Below are 11,660 nucleotides of genomic sequence, written 5' to 3' on the forward strand. Positions count from 1 at the left end.
CAAATCATAAACATGTAGCAGATAATTGGGGAAAGGTGAAGAATAAATAGATATTTGATGGTAGTAAGAAATTATTGTTACTGTTTTAGGTGAACAGTAATATTCTCTTTAGCTTTTAGAGTCTTTGTATTTTAGAGATAAAAGCTAAAAGAGCTATAGATAAAATTACGATGGCATTTGTTCAAAATAATGGAGGAGAGGGGACAATGAGTGAGCCTGTGAATGAGGTACCAAGAGAATAAAGTTGTCCCTGAGATGGTCATTATTGAAATCAGAGGATGGAACATACTGTAAATCAACCATACCTCAATACAATTTCAATAAATAGCTCAGATTAGGGAAAAAAACACCAACGATGTCAGTAGCACCCACTTTTTAATAGTGGCTTAAAGGGAATCAAATTACACCTAAAATAAATTCACAAATTAAAAAAAAAATCCTCAGGGAGAACTAGAACGAAAAGATTCTTCTTTCATACCATAATAATTATACAAACACATGGCCAACATCTTACTAAACAGTGAATCACCCAAGGCATTCCTATTAAACTCAGAAGCAGGGCAGGCGTGGCTGCTTCGAGCATTAGTGCTTCATGTTGCTTAAGATCTGACGCATGTAATAAGATCTGAAAGAGAAATAAGAACTATAACTGTTGGAAAGGAAGAGACAAAATGTTTACTATATACAACCTTAAGATTAGGCGACCTAAACATCTAAGCGAATCAACTCTGTAATGTGTGGAATTTAAAGGAAAGCTTAGCAAAAGAGCCAGATTTTAAAATAAATGTGCAACAGTCAATAAGTTCTACACCAAAGAACATCAAGCAAGCTGAAAATATAGCTCATGGATAGCAAAGATTTCTTATTAACAGCATGAAGAAAAGAATAAAGCTTGGTGGAGACGCAGCCCAAACACAATGAGAAAAAGCACATTAAAAATGGACAAACACAGCTCTTAAATATCTGCAGTGATGTGTGAAAACATTCTAGAAAAAACAAAACTGAATAAACAAAACCTAGAATCCGTAAGAGTATATTCACTATGATTCCTTTTTGTGGGCTAGAAATGATATAAATCCCAGGAAAAGAAAAATTAAAAAGATTTCAAGTAAACTTAAGAGATTTAAATAAGTCTATAATTATTTTTATTTTAAAATTATTTATAATTTTAATAATTATTTTATGAAGATACACTTTCAGATCATTTTCACTTTCTCTATATTTTTATGCAGTATTATCTGCAACAAGCAAATATAACTTTTGAGGTGGTCCAAAATTTTTTGACTTGTTGAATTGACTTGAGTTTAAAACCAAACAAGTGAAATATAACAAATTTGTTGGCTACTTATAATTTTCAGAAGTCAAGATTATGCTCCTCTGAATCAATCTGAAGAGCTTTTCTAAAACATGGGGTAATACTCAAGAGCAAAGAGTCAGACGAAATTCAAATGGATGAGTGGAAATAATTCTCTGGCTGTCCCGAGCTGGCCAGTCTGCCTAGAAACTAATTTAGGAATTTGAAATGACATCACTGCAGGTGTTCTTTCAAAGTAATACATTCATTTATAATGCTCTGGTTGACAAACCTGGCAGGTAGACGAGAGTTTAAAAGCCTCAAATATTCTCTTTGTTGATGCTCACCATCTTTATCTTCGAATAAAAGTATTTCTACTTTTTTCCTCTGCCCCTTAGGCTCTGGTTCTTGGTTAAGAAGTGTCTCATAAACTTCAGAAGAAGAGAAAAAACATAAGATGATAGTCATAATCTTCTATTTTTTAAAACTATAAATATTTTAACTTCTAGAAGAGACCACCTATCATGAATACTTCAGATATTCCTAAGTCTTATAAAGATTAACTATAAAGTTTATTATAGTTTCCAAACTCAAGTAGTATATGCCAGATTGGCTTGACACATTTGGAAATAAATATACTGAATGTTTGCCAAAGGTCAAGATTAACATCAAATTCAAAAGCTGAAAAGTAAAAGATGCTATCAAAAAATTAAATATATAAACTTTACTGAATAATTTTTTTAAAAAAATCGACAAGTTATACCACTAAGCAGGCAGAGCCTAGCACTTGCTCACAATCCAATAAATATTAAGTACCTGCTATTGACAAAGAATGGTGGTGAGCACTGCAGTTGAGAAGTAGTAAAATATCTCAAGGAATTTGGAGAGTAACCAGGGGGAAAGACAGGTACAAAGGTAAATAACAGAACTCCTACAGATTAACATGAAACACCAAAAAACCATTTTAAAAACCGTCAAAAGACTTGAGCAGACATTTCACAAAAGAAGATATATGAAAGGTCAGTAAGCATATGAAAAGTTACTCAGCAGTATTAGTCAGCAGAGAAATGAAAATTAAAACTACAGCTAGATGCCATTACACACCCACTGGAATAGCTAAAATAAGAAAAAGACACACAATGCCAAATGTTGGCTGCAATGAAGAGCAACTGGAACACTCTTACATTGCTAGGAGGGAATGAAATGGTCCAACTGTGTTAGCGATCTCTTTGGCAGTTCTTTTAAAGTTCAACAGTCATCTGTCTTATGACCCAGCAATTCCATTTCCAGGTACTTACCCCAGAGAAATGAAAGCATGTCTACAGAAAGACACATGCAAGATTTATTTACAATAACCAAAAAAATAAACAAAAATGCCATCAACAGGAAGAGGGATAAACAAAATTGTGGTATATTCATACAGTGGAATACTACTCAACAATAAAAATCATCAGATCAAATCAGATCAGATCAGTTGCTCAGTCGTGTCCGACTCTTTGCGACCCCATGAATCACAGCACGCCAGGCCTCCCTGTCCATCACCAACTCCTGGAGTTCACTCAGACTCACATCCATTGAGTCAGTGATGCCATCTAGCCATCTCATCCTCTGTTGTCCCCTTCTCCTCTTGCCCCCAATCCCTCCCAGCATCAGAGTCTTTTCCAATGAGTCAACTCTTCTCATGAGGTAGCCAAAGTACTGGAGTTTCAGCTTTAGCATCATTCCTTCCAAAGAAATCCCAGGGCTGATCTCCTTCAGAATGGACTGGTTGGATCTCCTTGCAGTCCAAGGGACTCTCAAGAGTCTTCTCCAACACCACAGTTCAAAAGCATCAATTCTTTGGCACTCAGCCTTCTTCACAGTCCAACTCTCACATCCATACATGACCACAGGAAAAACCATAGCCTTGACTAGACGGACCTTTGTTGGCAAAGTAATGTCTCTGCTTTTGAATATGCTATCTAGGTTGGTCATAACTTTCCTTCCAAGGAGTAAGCATCTTTTAATTTCATGGCTGCAGTCACCATCTGCAGTGATTTTGCAGCCCAGAAAAATAAAGTCTGACACTGTTTCACTGTTTCCCCATCTATTTCCCATGAAGTGATGGGACCAGATGCCATGATCTTCGTTTTCTGAATTGTTGAGCTTTAAGCCAACATTTTCACTCTCCACTTTCACTTTCACCAAGAGGCTTTTTAGTTCCTCTTCACTTTCTGCCATAAGGGTGGTGTCATCTGCATATCTGAGGTTATTGATATTTCTCCCAGCAATCTTGATTCCAGCTTGTGTTTCTTCCAGTCCAGCATTTCTCATGATGTACTCTGCATATAAGTTAAATAAACAGGGTGACAATATACAACCTTGATGTACTCCTTTTCCTAATTGGAACCAGTCTGTTTTTCCATGTCCAGTTCTAACTGTTGTTCCTGACCTGCATACAAATTTCTCAAGAGGCAGATCAGGTGGTCTGATATTCCCATCTCTTTCAGAATTTTCCACAGTTTATTGTGATCCACACAGTCAACAGCTTTGGCATAGTCATGGATAGGTGCAATTACGTGAAAGCATCTCAAAAATGCTGAGTGACAGAGTCATGAACACAAGTAACACATCCTGGAAGAGTCCATTTAATCGAAACTCTAGAATAGGCAAAGCTCGTCTGTGATGACAGAAGTTATACAGTGGTTGCCTTCAAGGTCATCAGAGTAGGCCGATAGCTAACTGGAAAGGAACAAAGGGGGACATTCTGGGTTGATGGATGAGCTCTACATTTTGATAGAGGTGGACAATAGTCCAAACTTCTCAAACAGGGAATTGGCTTCCCTGGTAGCTCAGCTGGTAAAGAAGCAGCCTTCAATGCAGGAGACCCTGATTTGATTCCTGGGTTGGGAAGATCCCCTGGAGAAAGGATAGGCTACCCACTCCAATATTCTTGGGCTTCCCTGGTGGCTCAGCGGTAAAGAATCTGCCTGTAATGAGGGAGACCTGGGTTTGATCCCTGGGTTGGGAAGATCCCCTGGAGACGGGAAAGGTTACCCACTCCAGTATTCTTGCCTGGAGAATCCCCATGGACAGAGGAACCTGGCAGGCTACAGTCTATGGGGTCACAAAGAGTCAGACACGACTGAGTGACTAAACACTTTGAACTAAACATGTAAAAGCCGTGCCTTTTATTATGCTTCAATTATACTTCAAATGTTAAAAAATGGTCAGAAAGTGTAAAAATAGAAATAGTAAACATTTGTGAGTTTGCATAGTAGGGACTACTCATCCTTGCTATCTTAACTCAGGGTGCTGTGACAAAACATCATGGACTGAGAAGCTTAAACGGCATGTATTTCTCGCAGTTCTGGAGGCTGGGAACACTGTGGAACATAGCCGAGGAAGAACAGCAGAGGCTTACAGAACAGGACTATAGTATACACCACTGCCCAAATCCTACATCGACCTAAGCGGGACTGTGAGGGGAAAGTGCCAAGAGATTCCATTCTTGGTGAGGGTCCTCTTCCTGCCTTCGTGCCATGCACTCACAGGAAGAGAGATTAAGTTCTGGTGCTATGTCCTCTCCTTACAAGGACACTAACCCCATCATGGGGACCCCACCCTCAGAAACTTATCTCACCCTAGTCACCACCCCAAGGTCCCACCTCCTTATACCATCATGTTGGGGGTTATAGCACCAGCACATCAATTTAGGGGGAATGCAAGCATCCAGGGCACTGCACTTGTTAATATCACGATAGAGTACAATTCTGCTGATAAAATGTCCCTCCGTCACATGAGGCAGTCAAGACCCAGCTCTGGATAATGAAGCCACAGTGAGGCCAGGAGTTGAGGGCGAGCAGGAAGCACCTCTGAGGACCATCTCTGCGGGGGGCTGAGTCTCAGAAAAATATAACTCCCCATACCTCCTGAACCTCTACAGTAGCTAGTCACTGGAGCGTCTGGGGAAGAGGGTTCAGGCAGATGGGGAAGCCATTGCAAAAGTCCTAAGGCAGGAGCATCAGACACATTCAAGGAATAAGGAGAAGATGGGACTTCCTGATGGTCCAGTGGTGAAGAATCCACCTTGCCATGCATCTGAGCTAGCAAATACTCGAAAGGAGAAACTTACATCCAAAAACGTATTCACTGTGCAAGACAGACTATTAGAAACATCAGATAAAGCCACAGAGAATGTCTTCAACAGGGTTTAAAAGGACAGAGAAATCTCGCACCCCAAGGAACAAAACCACATTAACCAAGATATTCACCCATCATACAGTCACCGCCCCTCAGAATCTAGCTCCATCTGAAAGTGATGAAGTTTACATTGGTTCTGTGATCCGAAATGAACTCGTGGAAAACTACTGGAAACCTTACTTGTTTCACTAAGATACACCCCTTCAGAGTCTTTAAAAAATTGTACCACATTAGTATATTCTTGGTCAGGATACTTTTGTTGGGACATAGATGATACAAATGGAGAGTTGCCTTAGAAGAGAGTTTGCCGGTAGCAGACAAGAATAAAGGTTAGTTAATTTCAACGTGTCCACATCGTTGGTCCTCAGCACTCTCCCTTCCCTCACATGTGCAAGGGGCAAGATGCATCACTGCCCTTCAGCACTGATGCCTCCTTAAGACAGTGTGTTCTTCTAAAGAAGGGAGCTGTGCAAAAAGAGGTTCTGAGGGTTGGAGGAGCTATGCTACACCGCTCCCCTCCCCCACCAGGAGAGTCACTGATTCTATCAGGGATTAAAGGGATCCAGCACCATTTGCCTTTTTTTTTTTTTTTTTTTTGACTCAGACCCATCCTTCATTCTCTGTATCCCCAACACCATACGTGATCTGACTCCACTTCCTTCTTCTCCAGCTTCGTGTATCCTCCCTTCTTGCCAACTTCTAACCACAGTGGACTTCTCATTATTCTTTTTTCCCCCTTTTTTAGAAATGTTGGCTGTGTGGGCTCTTCATTACACCACGCAGGCCTTCTCTAGCTGAGGCATGGGCTTCTCTTGCGGAGCACAGACGGGCTCTAGAGTGTCAGTACCTGCAGTGCTCAGGCTTAGTTGCAGGGTTGAGCCTGCGTCTCCAGCATTGCAAGGTGGATCCTTTACCATGGGACCACCAGGGAAGTCCCACCTTCTCCTTACTCCTTGAACATGTCTGACATTCCCGCCTTAGAACTTTTGCAGTGACTGTTCCATGTGCCTGAACACTCTGCCCTAGATGCTCCAATGACTAACTCCTTCACCGCTTGCAAGTCTTTTCATAAAGATCATATTCTTAGTAGGACTGACCTCTGTCCTCCCAACAAGTTTTACACACCCCTCTCATGTTCTATACTTCCTTGTTTCCAGTGCCCTTATCACTTTCAACATCCCATAAGTTTTATTGTATTTGCTCATTTTATTATATTTATTACCTTACTGTATTATACTTAACTATTTTATCTTATTATGTTTCATTGTTTGATGTCTGCTCCCCCGTGACAACGTAAGTACCCATGTCAGGGATCTTTATTTTAGTCACTGACATCTTCTAAGCACTAGGACCCTACTGGTCACGTGCTTAACAATATTATCAACTGAATCAGGGTACATTTTTTATGCTCCTCTAGCTAACATATATAATGACTCTAATGTTGCCATGGTAAGAATTTATCTCATCTTTTCCTTCCACCTACCCAACCCTCCACTTAGGGAAGACTTACAAGGACTGTGCTGAACATCAAAGATGAGATTAGTGAGCTGTGTCTGAAAGCCTATAATGGCAAACGGGGGAAAACAACTGATCCCACATTTCTCTATCCAATGAAATCTGTGAACGGTGGCATCGACACAATGACAAGGTCTCCAGTCTTCTGGAGACTGCTTCTCTTACTCTAATATAGCTCTCATCCAGCCAAGAGAGGAAGGAGATGGAGCAGAAAGTGTCCTTGTGAGTTTCTTCTTCTCCTTGGACTCCAGTCAATCTGAAGAGTCAAGTGGATTCACGTCACTGGCATTAGAGTCTCATGTGTGGTAAAGTTTCACCTCATTTGATGGTAAGGAGCAGACTCATGCAGTTCACCTTAAGAACTGGGGTACTATGATTTAGTTCAGGAACCATTTGGTAATAAGGGACACGAGAGTGGACAGAATCTAATGTACTACAGGCCCCACAGAGGGTGATCTGGGTGGTCATTCAGCGTGGAAGGCAGCTCTGGGTTCCATGTTGTCCTGCTGGCCCCCTGGCATTAGGCATTCCTGCGTCTTCACTACGGCATCCCCATTAGCTTGAATCCGCTACTGCCCAGGGGTCTCCACTTCTCTCTGGATGCCTCCTTGCTTCTCCTTTAGGAACCAATTGACTGATTCCGTCTATATCTCTAGGAGAGAGGCCATAACCATCCTTGCTTATTGCTGCTGTCCCTGCTTTAGGCGACTATCCTACAGACCTTCACAGATCGTCCCTCAGCCCACAGAGCGCCATCCTTGATTTGGGCAAGATCTTCGACCAACTCAGTCTCTCCGAGGCTGGGAAATATGGTTTGGAATTTTGGATGGTTAATTTTATGTGTCGACTGGGTCATGGGCTGCCCGGATATCTGGTTAAACATTTTTCTGGGTGTTTCTGGCTGAGATTTTGAGATTTCAATCAGTTGACCAAGTATGACAGATTGCCCTTCCTAGTGTGGGTGGCCCTCGTGCAATCAACTGAAACCCTGAAAAGAACAAAAAGCCCAATAAAAGGGAAAGCCTACAACGTCCCTGGTGATCCAGTGGTTGAGAGTCCGCCTGCTAATGCAGGAGACACAGGTTTGATCCCTGGTCCAGGAAGATTCCACGTGCCATGGGATAACTAAGCCTGCCCACTGCAAGTCCTGAGCCTGTGCGCCCCAGAGCCAGTGCTCCGCAACAAGAGAAGCCACTGCAACGAGGTGCTCCAGCACAACAAGGAAGACCCAGCACAGCCAAAAATAAATTAATTAATTGATTTTTAAAAATTAAAAAAAAGAGAGAGAAAGAAAACCTCCTGCCTGAGTGCATGAGTTAGGACATTGGCCTTTTCTAGCCTGTATGCTGGACTGAAACATCAGCTCTTCCAAGATCTCCAGCTTGCCGACTGCCGACCTGGGGACTTCTCAGCCCAAATAACTGCATGAGTGAATTCCTTATAATAAGTCTGTTTGTGTATACAGATAGATACATATCCTATAGGATTCCCAGGTGGCTCAGTGGTAAATAATTCACCAGCCAAACAGGAGACCTGGGTTCACTCCCTGGGTCAGGGACATCCCTTGGAGAAGTAAATGGCAACCCACTCCAGTATTCTTGCCTGAAGAATCCCATGGATAGAGGAGCCTGGTGGGCCACAGTCCATAGGGGTCACAGAGAGTCAGATATGAGTGAAGTAACAACAATCATATCCTGTTGTTCTTGGGAAAATCCTAACTAACAGAGACACACATCCTAGAATAAGAAGCAGGTTAGAGATACTTACCTCAGCTTAGCTATGAGCTGAGCCTTTGCCTTCAGAAGGGGCAGCTCTGGTGGTTGTGTGGGTCACGGCCTCCGCAAGGGCCTTGTGACTGCATGAGCCAGATGGGGAACCGGTGGGCTTCTGAATCTGACCTTCTCCCCAGGACCTCTGGGATTATAGTAAGCTCCCGGAGCATGTCTGCTCATTCGCTCAGGAGGCTCCATGCATGGCCTCAGATGTCCAGGGCCCACTCAGGACCCGTTGTTCTCATTCCCCACTTCCAACAGTCTGGGGAGGGTGCTGACAGCTTAACATGAAACAGCATCCCTAGAGCACGATGCTGCTGGCGTCCAGTAATTCTGCAGCTCCCAGATCACGGCAGCCAGAACAACCCAAATGCCATTCCTATAGGGCCCAGGATGGATTTTGATAAGCACGGAGAAGAAGGCAAACAGACAGAAAAAGACACGTACCATATGATATTGCTTATAGGTGGAATCTAAAATAGTGATATAAAATGAACTTATTTACAAGGCAGGAATAGACTCACAGACTTAGAAGACAAAATTACGGTTCCCAAAGGGGAAAGGGGCGGGGAAGAAGGATAAATCAGGAGGTTGGGATTAACATACACTGCTATATATAAAACAGATAAACAAAGACCTACTGTGCAACACAGGGAACTGTACTCAATAGTTTACAATAACCTAGAAGGGAAAAGAACCTAAAAAATAATATATATATTACACATGTGCCTGTGTACGTGCTGAGTCACTTTGGTCATGTCTGACTCTTTGAGACCACATGGACTGTAACCCGCCAGGCTCCTCTGTCCACAGGGATTCTCCAGTTAAGAATACTGGAGTGGGTTGCCATGCCCTCCTCCAGGGAATCTTCCCAACCCAGGGATCAAATCCATGTCTCTTATGTCTCCTGCATTGGCAAGCAGCTTCCTTACTGAGCCACCAGGGAAGCCCTATATTTGTAATATATATGTGCTCATGCTCAGTCGCTAAGTCATGTCTGACTTTCTGCGACCCCATGGACCGTAGCCCACCAGGCTCTGCTGTCCGTGGGATTTCCCGGGCAAGAATACTGGAGTGAGTTGGCATTTCCTTCTCCAGGGGATCTTCCTGCCCCAGGAATTGAATCTGTGTCTCCTGCCTTGGCAGGCAGATTCTTTACCCCTGAGCCATCTGGGAAGCCTATATATATATATGTATGCATATATCTAGAACTGAATCATGTGGCTATACGCCTGAAACTAACTCAACGTTGTAAACCAACCATACTTTAAAAATTAAAAACAAAATTTTAAATATATGAACTATATTAAAAAGAAGAAGGCAAAAAGGAAGCCTAGGCTCAAGACAGCACCCACATGCCCTGGGGCTCCCCTTAGAGAGAGTCAGGAGGGTAAACACAGTGACCACGTATAAGAAGGTAAAGCAAAGTAACCTTATAATGGAAAGGAAAGCAAGAAGCCTGGAAGGTTCCATGGCACGCAGCCACATCCACAGATATTTCGCTTTGGGAAAATTACAGGCACCGGACTCATCAGTTCAGAAAACGACCTGTGGGCTGCCGCCCCACGTGTCCCCAGGGCTGTGCAACAGGGCGGAAAACGGCTTGGAATTAATAGAGCCCTTCAGGGTTTGTTTTCAGCAAATATTTGCCGAATGCCTACGATGCCCCACGCTCGGTGGTTGAGAGCAAGCCCCCTCCTGTCGGCGTGTTCGTTTCAGAATCCCGGCTCCGGGCTTCACTTGGCTGCAAGCGGCAAGGAATTCAGTGCTCTGGGGGACAGGCCTCCACACGTCCAGAGGAGTCGGCTGAGTCTCAGATTCTCTCCACCATCCGAGAATAAAAATAGAGGCTGTGCCATTAAAACGATCCTGGGAGATTAAGGGATTTCTAAGCCAAAACAAGACCTGAGATAAGCTGCCTACGTGTCAGCGAGGAGGAGGCGGTGGCGTCGGTCTCGGACGCCAGCAAGTCCAGGAAGTGGCCCCCTGCAGCCTGATGAGACTTGTCCTGGGGCCTCTTCCCTCCTGTCCTGTCGAGTCCGGTCGGCTTGTCAGAGAGGGTGGCCGGGCACTTGGACAAAGCCTTTAAGGCCCGGTATCTGAGCCACAGGGTGTCTGTCGCTGTCCTTTTTGGCCGGGTCATTTCCAGTTAAAACTGGCCTTTGGTGTTGTTTTCAACGTCTCCTCCACTCATCATAAGTGCTTTTAGTAACCAGTCACTCTCCTCCATTGGCTGAGCTTGCATATCTCCCCACCCCCTAGGAGAACCGGACTAGAATCTTCCTTGGCTTCCACACGGATTTCTTGTCTCCTCAAGGGCTTACCCAAGGTGGCCCAGGAAGGTAGGAAAGGCTGACACATGACCCAGGACACCTCCACAGGAGGGGCTGCCGGTGGGAGGGTCTTGTATAGGGCCACCCCAGTGAGCCTGCAGAGAGTGGCGTTTACACATGCCCGGACAGCACATTTGGAGGCTGTGTCCACAGCCTCTCAAACAGCCAACCATGTGCAAAAACGGGGAGACAAATCATACACGTCTTTGCAATTTCCTCCCCCCAGTTTTGGAAAAGCCAACTACTATAGAGTTTTCTTTAGAAAGAGCTAGATTTGGAGCCAGGGGACACACTTTCTAGTCCCCCACCCCCACCCCCGTGCCCTCATTATGCACATTACCTCGGACAATCGCCCTGGACATCAGTTTCTGCATCTGCAACTCATGGGACATAACTTTCCCTTCTCGTATTTACGGGGCTGTCAGGAGGATTCAAGTGCTTTTCAAGTCTATGTGGGGGTGGTTTAGTTGCTAAATTGTGTCTGACTCTTTGTGACCCCATGGAGCCTACCAGGCTCCTCTGTCCATGGGATTTCCCAGGCAAGAATACTGGAGTCAGTCGCCA

The 11,660-nt window shown here is 43.8% G+C and overlaps 1 long non-coding RNA gene across 1 annotated transcript; it reads right to left on the reverse strand.

Annotated features, from left to right (window-relative positions):
* Nucleotides 1–358: 358 nt before the first annotated feature.
* Nucleotides 359–11,002, reverse strand: LOC113896905. Its single transcript, XR_003512180.1, has 4 exons — nt 10,196–11,002; nt 8,759–9,142; nt 1,587–1,725; nt 359–625 (listed from the first exon to the last, which is right to left on the reverse strand). It is a non-coding gene; the product is annotated as an uncharacterized LOC113896905 (long non-coding RNA).
* Between the last annotated feature and the right edge of the window lie 658 nt (nt 11,003–11,660).

The sequence above is a fragment of the Bos indicus x Bos taurus genome, chromosome 1 (assembly GCF_003369695.1).
Source record: "Bos indicus x Bos taurus breed Angus x Brahman F1 hybrid chromosome 1, Bos_hybrid_MaternalHap_v2.0, whole genome shotgun sequence".
NCBI classification, from domain to species: Eukaryota; Metazoa; Chordata; class Mammalia; order Artiodactyla; family Bovidae; genus Bos; species Bos indicus x Bos taurus.